This window comes from Cygnus atratus, chromosome 1, assembly GCF_013377495.2.
Source record: "Cygnus atratus isolate AKBS03 ecotype Queensland, Australia chromosome 1, CAtr_DNAZoo_HiC_assembly, whole genome shotgun sequence".
Classification (NCBI taxonomy): Eukaryota; Metazoa; Chordata; class Aves; order Anseriformes; family Anatidae; genus Cygnus; species Cygnus atratus.
In genome coordinates this window covers 356,554-379,799 of record NC_066362.1, presented here as the reverse complement: position 1 = coordinate 379,799, position 23,246 = coordinate 356,554, and the positions used below count along the sequence as shown (strand labels likewise).

The following is a 23,246-nucleotide window of genomic DNA, read 5'->3' as shown; positions in this document are numbered from 1 at the left end:
CAAAGGTCCAAGCCACCAGAGCCTCAGGGCAGAGGCAGGCTATGCTGATTAGGACTTAGGGCAACTAAGATGATTAGAGGACAGGAGCACCTGTCATAGGAGGACAGGATGAGAGAACTGGGCCTGTTTAGCCTGGAAAAGAGAAGACTGAGGGGACACCTCATCAATGTGTATAAGTGTCTGAGGGGAGGATATCAAGAGGATGGAGCCGGTCTCTTTTCAGTTGTGCCCAGAGACAGGACGAGAGGCAACGGGCACAAACTGAAGCACTGGAGGTTCCATCTGAATATGAGAGGGCATTTCTTTACTGTGAGGGTGACAGAGCACTGGCATAGGTTGCCCAGAGAGGCTGTGGAGTCTCCTTCTCCAGAGATATTCAAAACCCACCTGGATGCCATTCTGTGCAAGGTGCTCTAGGTGATCCTGCTCGGCAGGGGGGTTGGACTAGATGATCTTCAGAGGTCCCTTCCAACCCCACCCATTCTGTGATTCTGATTCTGTGATTTTAATTTTTACGCAGAAATAGATTGTATGATATCGTATTTAGAGTAGCTCCCATGAGATGGTCATCTTCACCACCACCCAACACACACCTCCCCTACTCCAGGTCTCTGCTGAGGCTCCCTGTTAGTCATTCTCACCCACCAACTGCCAGTTGCAAAGATACAAAAGGCAAAACAGAAAACTCAAGGCTACTCACCACCCTTGCAAAAGGCACCTGGGACCACCTCTTGGCTGCCCACCTGCCTAACCAAGTATTTTTGGAAGACACCACAGGTCTGCCAGTGCTCAACTTGGTGGTCCCACTACCTATCCCCGGTGCCAGCTGCCAGCACCCCCAGGCCATGGGAAGACCTCTTCACATGCAAAGAAGAGAAGACCTCTGAGAAGACCTGAGGCACATCACTCAAGAAAGGTAAAGCCACAGCTGCTAGAGCAACATACTCCTCAGCATTACCCTGATGCAACATGGTAGTCCCCATCCTGACATTACTGCACTTGCCAGCCCAGGACACCATGGCGAGTTCCCCGGGCCAGCAATTGCTGCAGCCTTTCTTCACAGGAGAGGTGCTCTAGCCCTTGATCATCCTCATGGCCCCACTCTGGACCCGTTCTAACAGCTCAACATCCTTTTTGTGCTGGGGCCCCAGACCTGGATGCAGGACTCAAGGTGGGGCCTCATGAGGGCAGAGTAGAGGGGGATAATCTCCTCCCTCGACCTGCTGGCCACTCCTCTGTGCAGTTGGATGCAGTTGGCCTTCTGGGCTGCAGGCACACACTGCTGGCTCATGTTGAGCTTTTCATCCACCAGAACCACCTAGTCCTTCTCCGCAGGGCTGCTCTCAATAAGTTCTTCTCCCAGTCTGTGCTCATGTCCAGGATTGCCCCGACACAGGTGCAGCACCTTGCACTTGGAGTTGCTGAACCTCATTAGGTCCACAGGGGCCCACTTCTCAAGCTTGTCCAGGTCTCTTTGGGTAGCATTTCTTCGTTCTGCTGTATCAGCTGCACCTCTCAGTTTGGTATCATCTGAAAACTTGCTGAGGGTGCACTTGATTCCAGTGTCTATGTTGTTGATACAGATATTAAACAGTGCCAGTCCCAGGACAGAACCCTGAAGGACACCACTTGTCACTGGCCTCCACCTGGACATAGAGGTGTCCTCAGCAACACTAATGCAGTTTCACGTTCCTTTTCAGGTAAAGTCTGAGGGACAATATTTTCACTAATCATGGAAATTTTAGCACATCTGGGCTGAACTACAAGATCTGGTTAGCTATGCACAGCAATGCTACAAATCAGGTCAATGTAGGAAGTGAATCAGAATGCCACATTCAATTGAAAGTACACAGGGAATTTAGATAAGCAGTTTATAAATATATAAACTGGAACTTAACCGAGGGGAAGAAATTCCTTATCAGTAATGTCAATTCTTCAAGTAGATTGTCACCATAATATCTATTCTTTGTCTTTGACTAAGCCTTCAGATTCTGATGCTGATTAAAAACCCTCCTGCAGCAGTGACTGCCAAGGCCATTTCCCATCCGAACGCTGTGGACTACCAGTATACAAATGACTTCAGCCAGGGGGTACCTGTCCAAGCCATGGGCTGCCAGCTTCTCCAGGAGAATACTGTGGGAGACCATGTCAAAGGCCTTGCTGAAGTCTAGGTAGACTACCTCAACAGCCTTTCCCTCATCCACAAGGTGGGTCACCTGTTCATAGAAGGAGATGAGGTTGGTCAGGCAGGACTCGCCTTTCATGAACCCATGCTGTCTGGGCCTGATCCCCTGGTTGTCCTGCACATGCTGTGTGATTGCATTCAAGATGTTCTGTTCCATCACCTTTCCTGGCACCGAGGTCAGGCTGACAGGCCTGTAGTTCCCAGATCCTCTTTACGACCATTCTTATAGTTGGGCGTCACTTCAGTGTAGTGGGTTTACGTGGCAAGGTTTTGGTAGTGGGGGGCCATAGGGGTGGCTTCTGTTAGAGGAATCCAGAAGCTGACCCATTTAGATAAGGGGCCTGCTGCTGGCCAGAGCCGAGCCAATAAGCAATGTTGTTCGTGCCTCTGTGAGAGCATATTTAAGAAAGGGAAAAAACTCAACCCTTCAGTCCTTTGCATTGTATTTTCTCCCTCTTTTTCTTTGAGGAGGGGGAGGGAGAGAGCAGTGTGGTTGAACTCAGCTGCCCACCCGAGTAAAACCTCCGCAATTAGCAAGTCTCTAGTCATTTAGGACCTCTCCAGATGACCAAGACTGCTGATAGATGATGGAAAGCAGCCCTGCAATCACATCTACCAACTCCCTCAGCACCCTTGGGTGCTTCAGTCACTGAAGTCCTGTGTAGGCTGTCAGCCCAGTCATCTGTTTTGCAGGTTATGCAGTTACTAATTTCTGAAAGAAGGGAAACTAGAACTGTACCTTTAAAAAATGCAAAGGAAACAACATAATTTGATATATTCCAATAATAAAAACTCTGCTGGAGTATATTAGGCAACTGGAAGGGGGATCTGATTGAATTTTAGAAACCGTTCTTGAATATGTGAATCACATTAAGAGGAAGACCTGATGGAAAGAGTGAGATGTGGCTGGTACTCAGTGAGCAAGAGGATCTCTAGAGCATGTAAATACCTTATATGAAATGCTAGAAAGAAGACAAAGGAAACTTGTAGCTTTTCTATTTCATTTTCCTCCTTGTGAAGCAATCCAAAACAACTCCCAGATGACCATAATCTTCTGAAGGTATGTTTCACGTTAGCTGAGCTATGCCTAGAGAATCACTGGAACAGTGCAAGAGTAGACTTCACAGAGCCTCAGCGGTACCCTGCACTGAGCTGGAGGCAACCTGAAGGTAGTACTGGTGCAGGGGCTGTGGGAGAGGAGCACAGCAGCATTTATAGAGATGGTCTTTGGATTGTGCATTGAACATGCTGTTTTCAGGCCCTCAGTGAAACCTGAGCTACATTATGCAAGAGCTCTGCAGGACAAACTGACTTCTGAATTGTCACTGTTACCTCAAGCTGCAAGCCAAGACAGACAGGACCTGAACAGGAGAGATAACTGTCCTTTGCTGTGAGTCTCAGCTTGCATGGAAGAACACATCCTCAGTTATCCTGAGCTTCAGGATACCTCCAGTCTCTTAGAGATGGGTTAGGAAAGGGATGTCCAACACTGATCCATCCAACCCCTGCCCTTGGCACACTTCAGCTGAGAAATAGAACTTGCTGGGAGCCCAGAAAATGGGCAGGCTGGCTGGTACAGCACTTTACTGACACTCACCAAGACATGCCTCAATTTCCAACTTGTTCAAAGACCCCTGAAACTGGCAGCTTTTCAGGGGGTTTTTCTCAGCCAGGCTCAAACATTTCATTCCCGCTGAGCACTGAGACATGTAAGTCAGAGCGAGTGCAACAGAAGTGCCCAAGTCCTCCATGAGTGTGGTCTGTATCAGGACCTAGACAGCCTGTTCAGAGCTAATCTTCCTCTTTATGGTATCCTCTGAACTGTCACACGTGAGACAAGGGAGAGAAAACTTCAGGGATATGGTTTGAGAAGTTCCACTTAACCAAAGTAACAGATTTAGCCTCAGCAAAGCAAGCAGCAGCTCTGTCAGCACAAACAAAATATCGATGGGTGCATTGCCCCAGGCAGGGTTCCCAAATGCAGAAACACAACAGCAACACTGGAGTAAAGCTGTCAGTGCTAACACCACAGGAGACAAGGCCCGAGGATGGGATTCATATCTAACCTAAATGGATCTTACAAATGACACATCTAATGCAATCAGACGTTGCTTACAACTTCCAGCAGACATCAACCTTATCATTCCCAGCCTCAAGTTCCACAACATCAAAACACTAATATAGAGAGTCACACCACCACTCCTTCTGTGCTGCCCATCCCTTCTGAAGAGCATATAGCCAGACATTGCAGCACTCCAGTCATGAGAGTGGTTCCACCACATTTCCATGATGGCAACCAAGTCATAGCCTGCCTGCTGCACGATGGCTTCCAGGCACTTCTTGAACACCGCGAGGGACGGCAACTCCACCACCACCCTGGGCAGGCTGTTCCAGTGCCTGACCACTCCTTCAAAGAAAAAGTTTGGCTTAATATCTAATCTAAATCTCCCTAGGCGCAACTTGTGGCCATTTCCTTGAGTCCTATCATTAGTTATCTGGGATGACACTTATCTCAGCTGCTTTCATTGTGGATGCCTGCCACCTTGCTAGCAAAGGATGAAAGACGTCTATCAGGACACCTTGGAGACCAAGCAAAGATAGTAACTGAGAGAAGCTTGATAAAACTGAGAACAGTGAGCTTTAGTGGTGACATGATCTATAAGAGAAGACAGGATGCCGACCAATGGGGCAAGCAAAATCCCAGGCCCACACTGGGAAGTCTCTTCTCACAAGCATGTGTTTCAGTAACAGGGCTTCCAGGGCACTGGTAGCCTCTGATGCCAGAGGAAGGAGAGAGCATAAGTGGAGATCAAGGCTAAAAAATGTCTCCTAAATTTCAGGTAAGGTTACTGCACTTACCCAGTCTAACCTTCCCCTAACACAGACCACAGACCTCAGTAACAATCTCCTGCCTCGCCCTGGTTAGATCATTGACCCCGACATCCCTGCGGTAGCCCTCCACCACACAGCAGGACTAGAACAGATCACTTAAATTGGTACCCAGTCTCAGTTTAAAGATGGCATGATAATTCACTTAAACTCTTAATTACCCTCACTTTAAAAAACAGAAACCCCAAATCTCATTTGAATTTTTCTGCATTCATCTTACATTCAATGTCTTGTGTTATGTGGTCATTGCCAAATTCATAAAAGTTCAGTTTTCAAAATCATCTCCCCCATGGAGATACTCACAGTCCTTGTCTAAATCACCTTTCAGATTTCTGCCAGAGGTTTCAAATGCCTTGAAGTCCCTTTCAATGAGTCTCAAAATTCCTCTTGAAAATATGAACTGTGCATCAGGATACAAAAGTCAACAATGCTCAACTAGTGCACTGTGTAGAAGCCATGCAGCTCATGCTCGCTGTTCCCTTCCAAGGCATTCCTGGATTTTGCAGGCATGGATCATATTCAGGAGGGTCAGTGCTGGGTTTTGCTATGAATGCTGTGAATGATGACAGCTCCTTTTTCTGAACTGTGTGGACAGCAAAGTCTTCTCCCACGACCATTGCTGCCAGTCCTGAGCTCCATGTCACAACTTCTCTGCAATCTGTGCCAAACACAGCTCTATTCCTGACCACCCAGATGGAAATCCAGCAGATCCTCCAGTGAGCCAGGCATCCAGTCTGAAGTGTCAGCATATTTTAACATAGAGTCTTCATTCTAATTTAGGAAATTTCAGAGCCATTTCTCATTCTCAACACAAGACTCAAGCAATCCCTCTGTACGTAAAATCATTTCACTGCCCACTCAGTTGTTCAAAGACAGAAGCTCAAGCTTCCACTCCCCAACAGCTTTGCAGTCCTTCAGATCCTGAGAGTGACCAGCATCAGCAACTGCTAAACAGCTTCCAGGAAAACAGAACAAGACATCAGCTGTGTCATCCATGAGGGAAGTGTCCTCCCAACTTCATGTAGACGGAATTTGGTCTGTGCCTAAAGAAGGCATTCCTAAACTGATGGGATGTATTCACCTGCAGCTTCCTTCTTGCTGGATGACAGTAGTCTGAGAGCCTGAGAGCTCAGTGCACCCCTGTGTGTAACTCACTGCTAAGAGGGGAGTTCAGCTCAATACATGCAACAAGATGGGAACAGGAGGGTTCAGACATAAGCAACTAAAATTCTGGAAAGGCTTCTGTGTGAGAAGGCAGTGAAAAGACCAGGACCATATAACCACAACAGTCAGTCTGAGGTAAACCTTGCAAAGGACATTAAAGCAAACAAGGGAAAGCTCTTCAGGCCTACAGGAACACACACAACAGTAGCAGAGTGCTATGTGTGAGAGTGGTATATAGATAGTCTAAAAATTAATTTAATACTTAGCCTTGGTGTTTGATAAAAAACTTAATACAAAGGTTGACTGGCTAATGGAGATGCAACTATGGAAATCAACATATGAAAGGCAGTGAAACCTAGAGCATTTATTGCATTCAGACAGGACACTGCATAATCTTCAACTCAGTTTTCTACAGGAGCTGTAGAAACGACAGCAGTGTAGAAGTAGCACTTACTTTTAATGATTTTTTCAAGTCAGAGGATACCATATTACTTTGGGAGTGACAAGTCTATTGCCTTTCATTCAAGGAGGGAAAAATTGATATGGGCAACCAAACAACCTGCTTCGGGAACACCCACAGCACTGAAGCAGCCAGCGTGGGTCCCAAAACTGCCCACAGGCACAAATGATGCCAGAAACATTTTCCCAACAGGTACAAGAGTAAGTGAACAGTTATGGGAATCCCAAATAGTCTGAGAAGGTGATGGCTTGCAATGAAGAGGGCAGGCACCTCTGTGCCTGCTGTATTTGTTAGGAAAGGCTTTGTACAGAAAACCAGCATGGTGCTAGGGGTTCCGACTGCAGATGAGTCACTTTGCTCCAGTGACCCTGGAGCACAAAATTAAAGGAAGTGTGAAAGCTCTGGCAGAATAAGGCAGGAGGAGGAAAGAGTCTCACACATAGAGCATAAACATCTGATTGCACTTCTGGGCAAGCCTCAGCTCAAACGGCAATGCTGTCCACCACCACCAGACCTTTCTGCTTCTCAGTTGGGGCACGGAACAACTGTGGGCCTCCTGCATGGAGCTCTGCAACATGGAGGTGGGAACAAGACATGGTCACGACCTCAAGTTTTTGCTGTAATTTATGCTGTTTGCAAGGCAAATGCTCAGCTCCATGCTGGGTTTATGCACAGCTCTCACCCTCACTGTTGTGAAGAGCACTCATGTGGACAACAGCAACATCCTAAATGAACAGTACTCGAAGTTGAAAGCAAGCCAAATTTGACAACTTCTACAAAACCTGTCCTGATACCTGCAAAGGCATAAGAAGCGTCTCTATGTCCACACACCCTGCAGCTGCCTTGTCCCAGCCCTGGGGATCCCAGGCAAGTTCTGGGGTGGAGAGAAGAGCACAGCACACCTCTGCTGCTTGCCTGAGCTGGAGCTTCACCAGGGCTGGCTCTGTGGTGTTCCCCCAGGAGAGCAGATCATGCTTCCAGCAAGGAACACCTGAGCACCTGAGATGGCCTCTACAGTGTTCACCAAACCGTCTCACAGCCCATCTGTCACCCCCTCCACACTTACAGACATGGCTGTGCTAGGAAGAGTGTGAGTGAGCCACTGCAGGAAAGGGCTCCCCACCCTGCACTAAAATGCAGATATTTATCTGGGCTGTGAATTTTAGGGTCTGTTTCAGGATTCCAAGCAAGAACTGTCACTGTCAGTTCAAATGCTTAGTGTGGTCAAAGGCATGAATGTACATCACCATCTCATGCCACATCTGGCAGATGAGGACCCACAGCTGGCTTTCTAATCTGCACACTCTGTTAGGCTTCCATGCAGTTTTGTTGGGGCAACAATCAGTAAGTGTCTGAAGTAAAGGGGAACTGAAGCCAAGGTAAATCTCTCTGTAGAGCTATGCCCTACACCATGGCAGTGTTTATGGTACTCTGATTTAGTAGACTGTCATTTATAAAAAAAAAATACACAAATACAAAACCTGATTTTTCTAATCCCTAGTAGCATGCAAAATCAGAATTCATTTTGAAGTACTGTCACCTTTTTGCTTCACTGCTAACACCCATGTAAAATACTAGCTTTCTATCACTATTTTTTTACAAGCATCATGTCCACTCAAAGAATATATTGCAACCACTTTTCCTTCACCTTTCCTCATTTCAAAAATTCTGGTCCATTTTAACTGAAACTGAACCAGAAGCAATGAAAAACCTGAGAAATTTCAGATTAGAAGATATTTCAACCAAAAGATTAAAAACAGATAAAAACATTTTTACTACAAGCAGTCTAGCTCAGTAAATGCCACTGGTGAGCTTTCTACCCACCATAAAGTAATAGCTCCATAAACAGGAAACAAAACCATTTTACAACAGCTGAGATTGCTACCCATTGTCAGTGATGCTGAATTCCAGGCAATAACAGCATTTTCATGCAAGCCATAAAGTGTGGTCTTATTTGGGGTGCAGATACCATAGCTAGGGAGCCCTATAAAAAACGTGTAATAAATACTGCATCATTGAAATGGCAATGATAATACATTGATTGTTTCAGCCCAGGGTCACTCCAAATGGCTTACACCAGAAAAGTCTGGGGGTCCTGAATGCGTTTGGCAGTCTTACAGTGAGACTTCTGCATGCTGGTTATGAGCTACTTAAACATTAAACCAAGACATAAAAGCCTTAAAATATCAGATATTTTGGGTTAAAGTCCAGCCTCATAACTGGGGCACCTCTGAACCTGCGTCCAGTGTGTGGTGGCTCCCTCCTGAGAGCCCACCTGGCTGCACTTCCCATGCAGACACCCCGGAGGAACAGGCACAGGGATGCCAGCTGCAGGTGCAGGGATGCCAGCACCTATGCCCCGCCCTGGCTGGGGCAGAGGGTGGTGGCCACGTGTGCTGCAGCCTTGCATCCAGGAGGAACAGCCGAACAACCCTCACAAGCAGCACGTTGTCCAAGAGCTCACACTGTCCTTCCTGCCAAACTGGAGCCTCTCTAGGCAGGCAGACAAGAATAATGATGCTCAAATGAGCCCACAGAGAAGGAGGTGTTTAACCATTCTGGCCTTGCATTAGGACACTTGCTTGGCAGAAGCACGTGAAAACTGGGATTAGGAACCAGCCTTTCGGATTTAACATACATGTCAAAGCTGGCCATCTTCAGGTAAAATCAAAAGCTGTCTTGAGTCCAAAATACCCACTGAATGGGGTGCCATGAGCACTGCTCCCTCCTCTTCTGGCCTTGCGCTCATGTGCATGGTGTGTAGGATGCAGGCTGCTTGCACCCATGGTATCTGGTGCCTGGATGATTACAGTCCCTTCCGCACTCTGAAATCCCCAGCACCTGCATCCGTTTTCTGAAAAAAAAAGACTGCCAAAGTCTGAGACTTTGGTGACATGGACAGTTGTGCTGAAGGTGAGCACCACTCCTGCAATAGCAGATGAAGCAAAGTAGGAATGGTGTGTGTGCAGACACTTTGTCAACTTTGGTACATGCCAGTTTGGTCCAGCATGCTGGATCCATCTTTGCCTGCTGGAGCATAAGTCACCACCCTGCAGCTGGCTGTGCTTGCACAAGAGCAGAGCAGCATTTGCTGGCAGGCAGCAGGGCTTGATGTCTCATGCTGCTGCACAGAGCTTGAGGAGGGCTCAGCCCTGAGCCTGCTGAAAGGCTGTCTTGACAGAGCATGTGCTTCCCCAGGAGCGGCAGCACTCCCACATGGCCCCACATCAGTGTGATCGCAGACCGAGGGGTAAGGAGGGCTGGAAAACCTCTGTCACACCTGTGTAACTGAGAGAGCTCATGGCAAAGCAATGGTAGAACCCCAGAATTGGCAATTTTGATTTGGAGCCAAAGTCCAGCCTGCACAATTTCCACCACCAGTAGGAGGCAGGGCTAATTTGTAAGGCAGAAGGTATAAAAGACAATAGTAGCAAGACAGGAATAACCTGCCCCCACAAGGGCATTAGTCCATTTTAGAAATTTCCGCAACACCTGACATGAGGCACTGGAACAGGTTGCCCAGAGACGCTGTGGATGCCCCATCCCTGGAGGTGTTCAAGACCAGGTCAGATGAGGCCCTGGGCAGCCTGATCTGGTGGGTGGCATCCCTGTGCTTGGCAGGGGGGGTTGGAACTAGGTGATCTTTGAGGTCCCTTCCAACCCAAACCTTTCTATGGTTCTATGAGCAGTGATCCCTCTGCTGCAACTCCTGCAGCAGCACTGCTTCTGCGTCAGCCAGAAGCCTCACGCCTCTGCATCTTCCTGGGTGCTGGGCCCAAGCCATGCCTATAACAAGGAGTTCCACAGATTCATTACTTGATATGCAATAATTACTTCCTTTGCAGTTTGTCATTTCACTGTTTGGTCTCTGCTTCTGTTTGATATGAGTCAGCCCTGCAGCCAGTGTCAGTTTTAAATACTCTGGACTGGCAAAACTGAAATCACCTGCTGATGTCCTGCACAGCATCCTTACGCCTTGGGCACCAGGCTCTGCAGTGTCTGCGAAGCAGGGAGTGCTCCCTGCTGAAGAACGCATCCCCATTTGGCACCATGTTCAGTATTGACCGGCCTCTGCTCCACCTGCCTGCTCGTCTATCATCTATAAATACATGCGTACCTGTTAGTTAAAGGAACAGTGATGCTGTGAGAAATGCTAGTGAATCACTGTGGGGAGGGCACGATTACAAATGGGACCCTGCTCAAAACAGGCTATATATTTTATGGCTCCTCCAAACCAACCATGATGTTAAATCACATCCTCCTTGTTTAATCCTACCTCTGCAGTAACAATCCCATTCTTTCCAACATCTCTGCATACAAAGAGAGCACCTCCAGCCAATGCGTATTTGCTGCATTTGTCTCTGCCTTCACCCTGCACAGCTCTGTTCAAAGCAGGCTGCCCGACAGCACTCACGATGTTCAGACAAGACTGTGCTGCTGATTGATAAAGGCACAGGGATATCTTCTCTTCTACTTACTATCCTGCCCCTTACATTGCCAAACAGACTGTTAGTTTCTGGCAGAATCTGCATAGCAGGCAAAAGCCTCTCCAGTTGGCTGCAGCGACATCCAGGCTGCTGCCCTATGCTAACAGAAGCACACTGGGCAGCGGCCACAGGTGAAGCACCAAAAAGCACAGTGCTGGGCTGGCACAGAGCCAGTGCTACGGATGACAGGCAATGCAGGAGGTAAATGCACAGAGACAGGCAGCAAGAGGCTGAAAATGAGGGAGAGAAAGTTATCACAGCAGGGTACAGGGACATCACCTGCAGCTGGGACTGCAAGGGTCTCAGAGACAGGAGCAAAACACAGCGATTCTGCCATGTCCTGAAATTCAAGGGCTGAAATCAAGAGTATTAACTTACTCCCCCAGTGGGAAGCGCTCAGAGATCACATCTTGATGATGCTGTAAAAAATTATTGTACTATCATATTTGGGAAAAGCAGCTGGATGCACAGAGAACATGTAGATAGCTGTGAGTTGAGAGACATGACACATTGCTATCCAGAAAATACATCACTGGAACTAGCCCAGCATGCACCAAGGCACTGCATCAGAGAAGAAAACCAAATTCTCTGACTGTCTACTGCAACAGCAGCTTCTTTCTTAGTAAATCTTCACTTGGGACAGCACTGGCCACCTGCTCAAACAACTTTACATTTCTGTCTGCTCTCCAGGTCCCTGGCGAGGATGGGCGGGCTGCTCGTGCCTGCAGAGCGTCGCAGAGCTCATTCAAATTCAGGCCACTGCCTTTGCTTCTGGCCTGCTGGTCTGAGCCATACGGCCACACGGTTGCTCTCATTCTGCCAGAAAAGCACATCGATGCTGAAACTGGTCCCGGGTCTTGCGAGGACATCCCCTCCCCAAACCTGCATGGGCCCAGAGGCATGGGCAGACCTGCAGCATGCCACAGGCATGAGGAGGGCAGTGGGGCTGTGTCTGCAGGGTGGGTGCCTTCACACCGCCAGCCTTCCGCTAGAGGAATGAAGTCGGTATTGAAAATAATCTTAGCGAGTCTGTTAGCAGAACACACAACTGGCAAGTCGGGACTGAGGAGCTCTTACACTGACACCTTGCAGCTGAAGGCAGACGCTCCTTAAAAAATTAAAAGAGGAAAGAAAGACAGGCCTGAGCAGAAATATTCTGTGGACTGAAAAGCTCAGCTGGGAGAGCAACATCATAGGGAATGACAGACTGGGGCGCCGGGAAGGAAGTTAGTGGTTCTCTGGTGCAGCCAGGACATCCATGGGAGGCGCCTGCCTGTGGGAGAGGTGTGGGTGCCTCCACTCAGACCCTGCCCATGGCGCTAAGCCAGCCCCAAGAAAATGTCCTCCTCACCCATCAGCTGACAGTCAAACGACAAGCGTAAACCACAAGATGCAAATCACAACAAGCAATAACTACAATGAAGTGATTGTGAGAAAGGAAGCTGAGGGAGCTGCATGGCTTAACTAGATGCAAAGGAAAAATCTCTAGTAGCTTTAAATGTTGCTTCCCCCATTCTGCGGGATCTCCCTCACTGGGCAAACGATGTGGCCCCACGGCTGCCCGGTGCCTGTGGCTGCCCACTTGCAGCCCTGCAGCAGCAGCTCTGCTGCCTCCCCCCTGCTCTGCTGGTGCCCCTCGTTGGGTCAGGGCTACAAGCACCGCACACTGCAGCCGGACAGCAATGCCCCACCGAGTGACGGAACAGTGTTGTCTTATTATTGGCATTATTTTTCTATCTCATTTTATAAATTCTGATGTTTTGTTCTGTATTTTAACGAGTGATTCCTCACCAAAAAAGCAGTGATTTTTCATGGCAGCACTGACAAGGAAGCCTGTGGGACTGCAGTTAATTTAAAATCCAGTAAAATGTAGAGGCTGTCTGAATTTCTTCCTTGCAGTATGTATTTGCCTGTATTTATCTACACAATTCATCAAACTTTGAAGTCTTACAGTTTCTTCCAGTATAAAATAACCAAGCTGGGGATCAGCAATGCAGAGAATCAGCGCACGGGAGGCACAAAGACCAGCTATGGATGGTTTGCAGGGGCCCACACATCTCGGGCTGTCCTGAGTGAGGAACCGGGAAGAAGCCAGGAGTGACTTGCTTCCAGTGGCATCTCCCTGCTGTCCCTGCAAGGTAGCAGCTCTGTCACCCAGCATGCCCACAGCTGGATCGGGACAAGGTCAGTGCCAGGAAAAGCCTCCATCGCAGGTCCAAGGATGGGCTGCCATACCTCATTGAAAGGCTGCCAGCCTGACTTTAACAGCAGTGTGATTTTTTTGCTATATCACTACCGTGTCATGGCTCATTTTTAATGCGGATAATTCCTTTTCTCTTAGGTCTGAATGGCTGTAGTAATCCAGATGAACCTCTTAGAATAAAGTTGCTCTGCATCATACTGTAAGTGCCTAGTTTCCACATTAACCTCATAAAAGAGGAAACCTAATGAAAGCTCTAACAACCCTTGATCACTGGCTCCAGTCAGCAGTCCACTTGGCTTCACCCTCTTGATGCATTTCCCATGCCCCATCTCCAGTTTGGCCTTTGCTCTTCATCTCCTGCACTCATCCTGCTGCTCACAGCCCTGCACTATCAACAAGATCAAAAAGCTGAGGAGGGGACACACACTCTAATACATTATTTGTACATCACTGTATTATTTATAGTGTCGCATTTCAATGTTTTGGACTGGTGAAACTCAAATCCCCTTCAGTTTAAGCCACTCTCCACTCATGTAGCCACCACCTGCTAAAAACAAGTATGTTGTGCAACCTTGTTGACTTTTCCCATCACAGTACTCTTGCTGCTCAGGATGACACAGTTTCTCTTCCTAAATCTTTATTTTTCTGGCAATTTAGGGTTGAGAGGTCAGTAAAGGAATTTTCCTTTGAGATGCTTTCCATCCTGTCTGGTGCACCAGGACCCTCACCATAGGTGAAGAACAGAGTCTACACAAAAGTCTCCTTTGGGAAGACAGCTTCTGCTTGCTGCTGGCAGGTCATGCTGTCTTCCCTAGACCCAGATTCCCATTTCCAGTCGTCCCTTTCCTCTCACAGAGTTTCCTAGCCCTACTGCAGGCAGCTAGATTCCCACATTGATGAGCTCCTCTCCCAAAGGTCCTGCCTTGTGCAGCTCCAGCTGGATTGCTCCAGCACCTCCTGTATTGCCCTTAAGGATACTACTGCTTCTGATTTTTCAGGCGTTTTTGGTGAATTTCTGTCATCTTTTTGAAATTCCCCTTCAGAATTTGGCATGGCAAGTGTTTTCAGTGTCTCGCCTTCCTCAAGATGCTGAGCCTGGTAAAACTGTTGTCATTCACTATTCCACATTTTCTGAAGTGTGGCTATTTCTGTAACTCCGTGTACAGGCAGCACAAGGGCAACGTGCATCCTCTCCTCGGATGTGCTCTGGAGGCAGTGGTCCTGGGGGGCTGGTGGTGGTGGTCACCAACAGAGCGTAAGCCAGCTCCCAGCACTCCCAGACTGGGGCACCAGAGTGTTTGGCTTGCACCGCCAGGCCCTTCCCCTGCTGAAGAGTCACCTCACCACTGGGCTTCAGCAGTACTTCTATACTGGCAACCCCAGGCTTCAGCGCCTTGTCCCCACCACCGCTCACCTGGATTACTCCAGCCATTCAGACTTCAGCTCCTTAAGCTGCAAAACCTTTGCAAACACTGTGTCAAACAGTCCAGACCTCACTGCCACGTCTAAGTGCTGTGTCAGATTTTATACTCCCCATTGTTTCTCCTTGCAGTACCATCACGCCAAGGCCCTCCTCCACTGCCAGGTGCTCCAGCCCACCTGAAGCAGAAGAGCTCGACATGAGGGTCCTGTAAATCCTGCACCACTTCAGAAATCTTGCAGCACAGTTTTCAGATATAAAATGTAATGTTTTAACCAACAGAAAGCAGGAAAGCCTATCAAAATGCTTTGCTATTTATTCAGATAGCAAGTCTTATTTATTGTAAGGGCTGCATGCATCACTCACTCTCTTTGCACTGCTGCAGAGTTTTGTAAGAAGGCCCTGGATGACAGCCAGGGCAATCACCACGGGGGTGGCCTCTGGCCCTCTAGTCCTGGAGGCAGTGTAGGCACTTGCACCCCATCAGAGGAAAGCACTCTGCAGGGCAGCTCAGCTCCTCGTATCTAGTCCCATTTTAATTTTGCCCAACTAAAATAAATATTCCTGAAGATTCACTGGTGTACCAAATCGACAGCATATATCCTTATGGGAACGTCAACGCAAACAGAAAAAGCTATTACAGAGACAAACATGCCTGGCACGGAGGTAATCTTACTTGAATATTGCTCAGATTTTCTTTTAGTTTATCAAAACTTAAAAGGTGTTTGTCCTAGTTACTTCAGATGCAGTTTGGCAGACATTGAGGGGAGCAGCATGTCTCAGAAACGTTTCATGGTGCAAGCAGTTACTTGCATGTTTAAGGAGAGACTCTGTCCTGAGAAGAAATGCTGCCATTGCACTGTTTTTTCTCCCCGGCGGCAGTTCTGCATCAAAAGCAGCACAGCCAGCAGGGCCAGGGAAAGGATTTTCCCCCCTCTACTCTGCTCTCCTGAGACCCCACCTGGAGCACCGAGTTCAACTCTGGGACCCCCAGCACAAGAAGGACATGCCCCATCCCTGGAAGTGTTCAAGGCCAGGCTGGATGGGGCTTTGGGCAGCTGGGGCTGATGAGAGGGGTCCCCATGCCAGTGGGGTTGGAATTTAGTTGATCTTTAAGGTCCCTTCCAACCCAAACCATCCTATGGTCCTACAATTCTGCCACAGGCAGGTGGGGGAGGAACACGCACAGGGGTGCAAACAAGGTCTGCAGGGGGGTCCTGCCACAGCTGCCCCCAAGGACTGGTGAGACGGGAGCTTGGGGCAAGGGCAGGCACCAGCCTCTTGGACAGGGCATGTCCTGTAGGAGGAAAATGCCAGGCTAGCAGACAGTGATGCTGGTAGTGCCAGGCAGGTCCCTGGGCACACCAGGCACCAGCACCCCACGGCACGGCTCAGGACCTGACCTTGGTTCCCAGCCTTGGGGCTGGCCCCGACCAGGCTTCCTGCACCCAGAGCCCCATCTCAGCTGCACAGCCAGGAGCCCCTGGCAAAGGGCAGGAGCATCCCCAGGGGATCAGATGAGGCCCTTCCCACTGTTTTACCAACAAGTTTTTGGAGTTGTCTTTTCTCCTTAAATGGGAGGGTTTGACCAGATGTTCCTTCAGACATCCTCCAGACGTCCCTTCCAATTTTAATTATTCTGCAGGTCTGTAACTCTGCTGCAAGCACCCCATATTTCCTGCACAAGGTGTTCAGTCAGACAATTGGGGACTCACAGTCCTTCTCATTGCATGTTTCTTCAAGAAGCGCTGTCCATCTAATTCCTTACTGGTCCACTATTCCAGAACAAGGACTTGCCTTAGACTACAGTACCATACTACGAGCAAGAGATCCCTAACTTTGTTTCACAATTGATCCCCTAACAGTTCTTCACTGTTCCACCTCAAAATAAAACGTCATACCAGGAGTGTCAGGCACAGCACCAGTATTGCTGTACTGCTTGGTGCTGTCAGCTGTGCTGCAAACAGCGCAGAAGCACTTGAAGCAGCCTGGAGACCCTAGGAGAATCCAGAGAAGTGGCCTTTGCACCACAGACCTTCATGTTCCCTAGCACCCCCAGGGAATTATTTTTGCTGCAATAAGGAGACATGCTACAGCTGAGAAGCAGAGGGGACTCAAAACAGCACATGCTGACAAGCTGAAAACCAAGACACAGAAGACAGAATGAAACAGATTGTGGCAATTTCTTCTCAAATCCCTGATGCAGGTAGAACAAATCAAATGGCTCTAACCCTTTCAGAAAGGTAAAAGGTACCTCCCTTTCAGGAAGGTAAAACAAATTGTCTAAGGCATTTAATAAATAAATAAATAAACAAATAAACCAGTGACTTAGCAGTTAGGGCAAAGATCTCACTCACATTGCTGAGAAAAAAAAAAAAAGGCTTGGGAATAGAAAAAATCAGTTCAAACTGTTAAAAGTAATAATACAAAAAAAAAAAAAGAGAGAGAAATAGGGACAAGGCATTTATTTTATTAAACCACCCAAGGAGAGGTCAAGAATATTAGAAATAAAATCCCCAGGTTGTGGTTGATGCAATAACTGCAGTTTTAGCAATTTCAGAAGGATATTTGTTCAAGGTGGCAAAGCTCCAAGAATCTTCAGGGGAGGTGCTAGGAAAGGATGCTCTCTCTATTTACTTGCAGCTGAAGAGTAGTGAGCTCATTGCAGTCTGCATGGAGAGTCTCTCTGAACAACACTCTGCACGGAACTCTCTGTCCACACAGCAGCCAGTCACACATTAGCAATTCACATTTCCTTTTTCAGAGATGCTCACAGACAGGACCAAATCAGAAGGTATTTCAAAGAATGCGTAGGATAATCCCCGCTTTTCTCAGCACGCGTCCTGCTCTCTAAACATATGCCATGGGCAGCCATCAGCCAAGACACTGGGCTTGGCAGATATCCATTCTGATCCAGTATGGTGTCTTTTGCTATGCCCCTCTGATGCTAGATTAGGGGACTTAGGGATAATAAGAGATGGGATTTATCTGGAGATCTCCCAGGTAAGGAGCAGGACACTGACTGTCCAGAAAGCTCTTGGACTATATTCGTGACAATTTATTTGTACAGAGAACGTGCAGAAAAAAGATATAGTGGCTTGTTAAGCACTTTGATTCCAAGTGGCTGAAAAGATGAAAGCAGAGGTAACATTGGTAGGAATGATCACAAAATGGTAAGTGTTCATGGAAAGAAGGAGAGAGGTAGGAAAGGAGAGAAACAGGAGTGATTGCTATCACACACACAAAAGAACAGAAATCCAGAAGACACAAGCATGAAAAGAAATGTCCCTATGGAGAGAAGCAAGAAAAACAAGAAATCATTCTGTAAATACACTGACAGTGAAAAAAAGATCCCAGGAATTGCTGGTAATTGTTGGTGCTCTCTCAGGTAACTGCAGATGGAAAACTTCCAATGGATGAAACTAAAAAGACCAATGTACTGAACATTTGTTAGTCTTTAAATAAGTCTTTAATACAAAGATCAACCGTGAAATGATGTGTATCTTTTCAGAGGCAGAGAGGTAAGATCTCACCTGGAAACCAAAAGCAGAAATTAATTAAGAATATGTGCATAAGCCTGACTATACATCTACTAGGAAGTTTAAGAACAGATTGAAGCAATCTAAGAACACTTAAGCTCATCTTTGAAGGCTCACATTATATAGAACATGTCCCAAAAGCATGGAAAATAGCAAATTGCCAAAAAGCAGAAAAAATAAGAGCTAAAGAAATGCTGTAACTTCAGTTCATGGAAAAAAAAAAAAAGAAAAAAAACAAGTCAAAATATTTTTACTTGTCTAGGAGGAAGTGATGCAGTAGCAGTAAGAAGGGATTTGTCAAGGACAGACCGTGAGAGGTGCTGGCAACTAAGAAACAGTCAGATGCTTTCCTTTGGCTTCTCCCCCCTGTTCCACAGCTGCCCTGGGAAACACGGCTGAGATCAGACTGAGAACTTGCCCTGGTGCTTTGCCAATGGTCCAGATGGGTGGAGGTTCCAAGGGGTTACGAAGGGGCTATCCTAGGTTGGGGTCACCTTTAGAAAAAGGAATGATGGATTGGAGAAGATCCTTAACAAATCTACAGGTAGTACAAAGGGCCTGCCAAATATTCCAAAGTCCAGCAAAGAACAAGGCTAGGATTTATATGGATCCTGATAAACTGAAGGTACTAAATCTATGCAGGAGCCATCAGATGCAAAAGGATTCAGATAGGGAAACACTTGATATGTAGTGGGTTTTGAAGGAGGAAAAAAAAGTGGAGGCTATCACACGCTGAATGTGAGTCATACATCACACCATTTCATAAAACGCAGTATTATGAGCTATCAAAACCACAGCCTGAAAACGTGCAATGTGATTCTGCTGCTGCACTCCTCTGCTGTCCTGCACCTGCTCTGGGCACTGCACTGTCAGCAAGGAATTGGGCTGACAGGAGGCTGCAGAGGAGCAAATGGCAGCTCTGGGAAAGCCAGAGGGAAAGCTATGGGGAAAGGCAAGGCAACGGGGGTCGACAGCCGAAAGGAGAGGTGACACTGAGGAAAACACAGCAAGCAGTCTTCAGCGTGCACAAAGTTGCTGCAAGGGGGACGCAAGCAAGGTGTTCCCCATACCGAGATTCAGCATGGCATGACAAGCCAGGAGAAGTATCAGGCATGAGGAACCTCCCTAGTGGTGAGGACAGATGGGACACAGGGAAGAGGAAAGCCCATGGCACATCTGTCCCTGGGGTTTCCTGTGACCAGGCTGGATTTGTCACATAGGTTTGTGTTAGACCCTTCTTGTTAGTTCTCTCTGTTCCCCCTGGGGACCTGCACCAGGACTTTTGGGGTCAGAGAAAACTGCATCAGCAACTTCCTCTGCACCGCCCCCCCTTCCCCCCCCCAGCTTGCTCCCAGCAGCAGGCTGCTAGCTCAAGGGTAGCCAACCACCAAAAGGCATTTGAGGCATGCCAAGCAAGTCTGTCCCAAGCCACACTGAGGTGGATTAACCTCTGGCATCACTCAGGTCTGCCCCACATACGTACACGCACCTGTCCTCCAGGGCCAGAGGTGTGCTCTTGCTCAGCCTCCCCAGCTGACCAGGGCCTCAGCCTCCTGCAGACCTCCACGTGAGGAGACCCACGGACCATCGGAGAATTCAGCCACCAAAGTCATTGGCATGGCCGAAGCCTCAAGAGCAACACGAGTCAACAACTGCTGCTGCTTCCAGCACAGCTGAATGCCAGCACTGCTGGCCAGCCCACAGGCACTCAAGGTGCTTGTGTGCATCACTCCTGAAAACATGAAACACTAAAGCTAAACCAGTCTTCATCTAAATTATCTTTGCCATCCTGAATATATTTGCAAAACAATCAGAATTTTGCTGGCAGTCTTCTCCCTCAGAATAAAGAATTTCAGGGCACACATTGAAGGCATTGCATTTTCTTAGTATTTACTCTGATAAAAATCTGACCCAAAATCAATTTTTCTGCAAGATTTTTCAAGGAAGATGCATGAGGACTGCATGTGTTTATGGATGTCTTGTCACTTACTAGAAAGAAAAGGCTTTCTTGTTGGAAAAGAAAAACATCACTTGGAACTGAGTATTCAGATGAGCTAGGGATCCCCGCACTGCTGTTCCCTAGTCCTGGAGTAAATAAAAGCTGTCAAACAAACACACTAGGAACTGACTAGGAGAGCGGTAAGGCCAAACAAGTGAAAGAAATACTGGGTCAAACAAAGTACGGCTATTAGTTAGCTGCTCTAAGCACTAGTTAGCACATAGCTTCATACTGAACAGCAGTGGTGCGTGCAAATTTCTATATAACTTAATATCAGACAATACAATTTGGAGATCAGCACCCACCCAGCCTCCCCAGCCATCTCACGGGGGTGGTGGTGATGTGGGGACAACCGCAGGAAGGGGCACACAGCACTGCTGACACCGTGGCCTGGCATTCGCAGCTGGGATGAGGGTGGTGGCATGCTGGAACCACACAGGCCACGCTCTGTGCAGCCCCCGCGGTTCCTCGGCTGTTCGCCCCCACCACTGCTGCCCTGCTGCAGGTACCACCAGCCCTGCATGGGAATGTCCCTTTCACCCTGCCCTGCTCACAGCACGGGGCAGTTGAGCCCTGTCCAACAGAGGGAACACAAAGCAATGCGTGACAGTGGCTGTCAGGCTCAGATCCCATTGCCTGACTCAACACCCATTTCTCCTCTGCCCCTTTGACTTAACATCTTGCGTTTCTCACGTTACCAAGACCACCTCTGTACGATCCTGACAGCTCTGACATGACCAGCATGTACAAGGTGTTGAGCACATAGGTTGCATGTGTGAGCTTCATTTGCCCCAAGCTCAGTGCTATGAATCTCACAATACTCCTATCCCTAAAAAATGATACAAACATCAAAAGAAATGAATAAAATGTGGTTTTATATGCATTTTATAAAATGCATGTGGCTAGGAAAAATTAAGTCAATTACAGCAATCCTGTAAAAATTTGCACAAGCAGGAAACAGAAGATGGGGCAGATGCTTGCTCCAACAGTGCTGGCAGCAGGACTGGAGAGGTGACCGCCTTCCTGTGCCCCTTGCCACGAACTGGCCTGGCTGGGGGAGGCTTGAGCCTTCACCATGTTGCCCCCTCCTCCTTGTTGCCATCGGGGCTCCAGGTAATTTTGAGAATAGTTCAAAAAGCTTATTGATTATAAAATCCCATAGCATTATTTTACCCACACCAGCCTCCTAATGCTTTTATAAACATACCGTGCTTCTGGCTTTAGCAAGTTCCCAAGGCAGTGAATTCCAGAGCTAACTGCAGGGTGGAAAAAAAGCAGTCTTGTACTGGTTTTCAGTTTGCTTGCCATTAATTTCATTGCACACTCCTTTTTCCTTGTGCCATGAAAAAAGCAGAAGTTCCCTATTTCCCTTTTAAAAACCGTTCAGTATTTCCAATATTTTTAACATATTTCCTCCTATTCATCTCGTTTCTAAGGTAACAATCCTGCTCTTCTAAATCTCTCTTCAAAGCAGAGATATTTTTTTCATTCCTGATGATTTTTGCTGCATCTCTGAGACCCTTTAACTGACTCTATTCTCACTCACTAGCAATGCCCACACTGGTGCGTAGCACTCAAAGGTGTCATCATAGATTTTAACCATGGCGTTAGACTATTTTCCACTTTATCATCCATCACACTCTTTAGGTGATCTAATATCACTGCATTTTGTACTGAAGCTGCACGTTGAGCAGAGGTTTCCAATGAACTCCTTAGAAAACAACCTGCAACTTTTCCCAAGTTAAACTGTTAATTAGGAATCCTACCAGGTAATTGAGTGGTTGATTTTTTTTCCTTCTAGTAGCTATTTTGCATTTATTTTCATTATTTTTTTATTCACCAACATGTTTCTTTTTCCCCAATTTCTTTAAATCGCCTCAAAGGGCCTCAAAGCTGTTTCTGGTATGGAGTTAATGTAAACAATTGTCATCTGCAGACTGGTTCTTCACTGCTCACACCCATTTCCTGGTCATCAGTAAACACAACCATAGCCCAGACCTGGCACCTGATCTTCAAACTCCTGCTCTGACCTCACAGTATTAGAATTTCTGTTAGACCCTTCAAGCAGATGTTGTTTTACACCAGACATGGCTGCAGTCAGTCTTGCCTCTCTAACAAAGGACTTGGGAAAGCAAAGCCTGAACCCCAGTCCTCACCAAAGGGACCCTTGTCAACCACCATTCTCCAGAAGCAGTTATGCTCAGGCAGGTCTTTGCTGTCCGAGACGGCTAGCAGTTATGCCCCTAAATCAGCAACGGGGTCCATACCTTGACTTCCACTCAAAGGTAAGCACCAGCTGTGACAAGTGGTCTCAGAGCTGGAGTTCACATTGCACTTGGCCAGTGAATGACTGGGGAGCAGCAGGAGAACCAAGAATCACTCCCACACATATCGGCCACTGAAATCATCTGCAGCACAATGAATGCCTTCCCGTGCTGACTAGTGAGAGGGTGACTGTGCCCATCAGCCACCCACAGGCCCAAGTGAACCCAACAGAGCAACCACCTGTGCAGGTAGACAGAGAAGGCAGCGATAACCGCAAGTCGGCTTGGATGCATTAGGTGTTGGCTTATCTGCAATATGCCACCTCAAAGTATTAGTTTTCAAGATGCATTCATTGTCATGGCAACAACAAGTGCAACATGGAATTGATGTACTTACCATCCTTCTGAGATGCAAAATTAGACTGAGGGCTGGGGAGCAGATTGAAGAAAACAGCCCCCACAGTGCTCGCACCAAGCCCCGGACAGCCCCGCTCCCTGCAGCGCTGGGGTGGGGAGATGCAGCCCTGTACCAGACTGCACCAGCCTCCCTGCTTCTCACCCGGGGTCCCAAAGGCGCCCAGCTCCATGTGGGTATGGGGTTCCCATGGGTGCTGATGCCCACAACAGCCATGGCAC

The 23,246-nt window shown here is 47.7% G+C and overlaps 1 protein-coding gene across 1 annotated transcript in view; it reads right to left on the bottom strand.

Moving 5' to 3' along the window:
- The window catches only part of SHANK3 (SH3 and multiple ankyrin repeat domains 3), a 353,875-nt gene that overhangs the window by 217,641 nt on the left and 112,988 nt on the right, over positions 1-23,246 (bottom strand). The gene's annotated exons all lie outside the window — the stretch shown is intronic.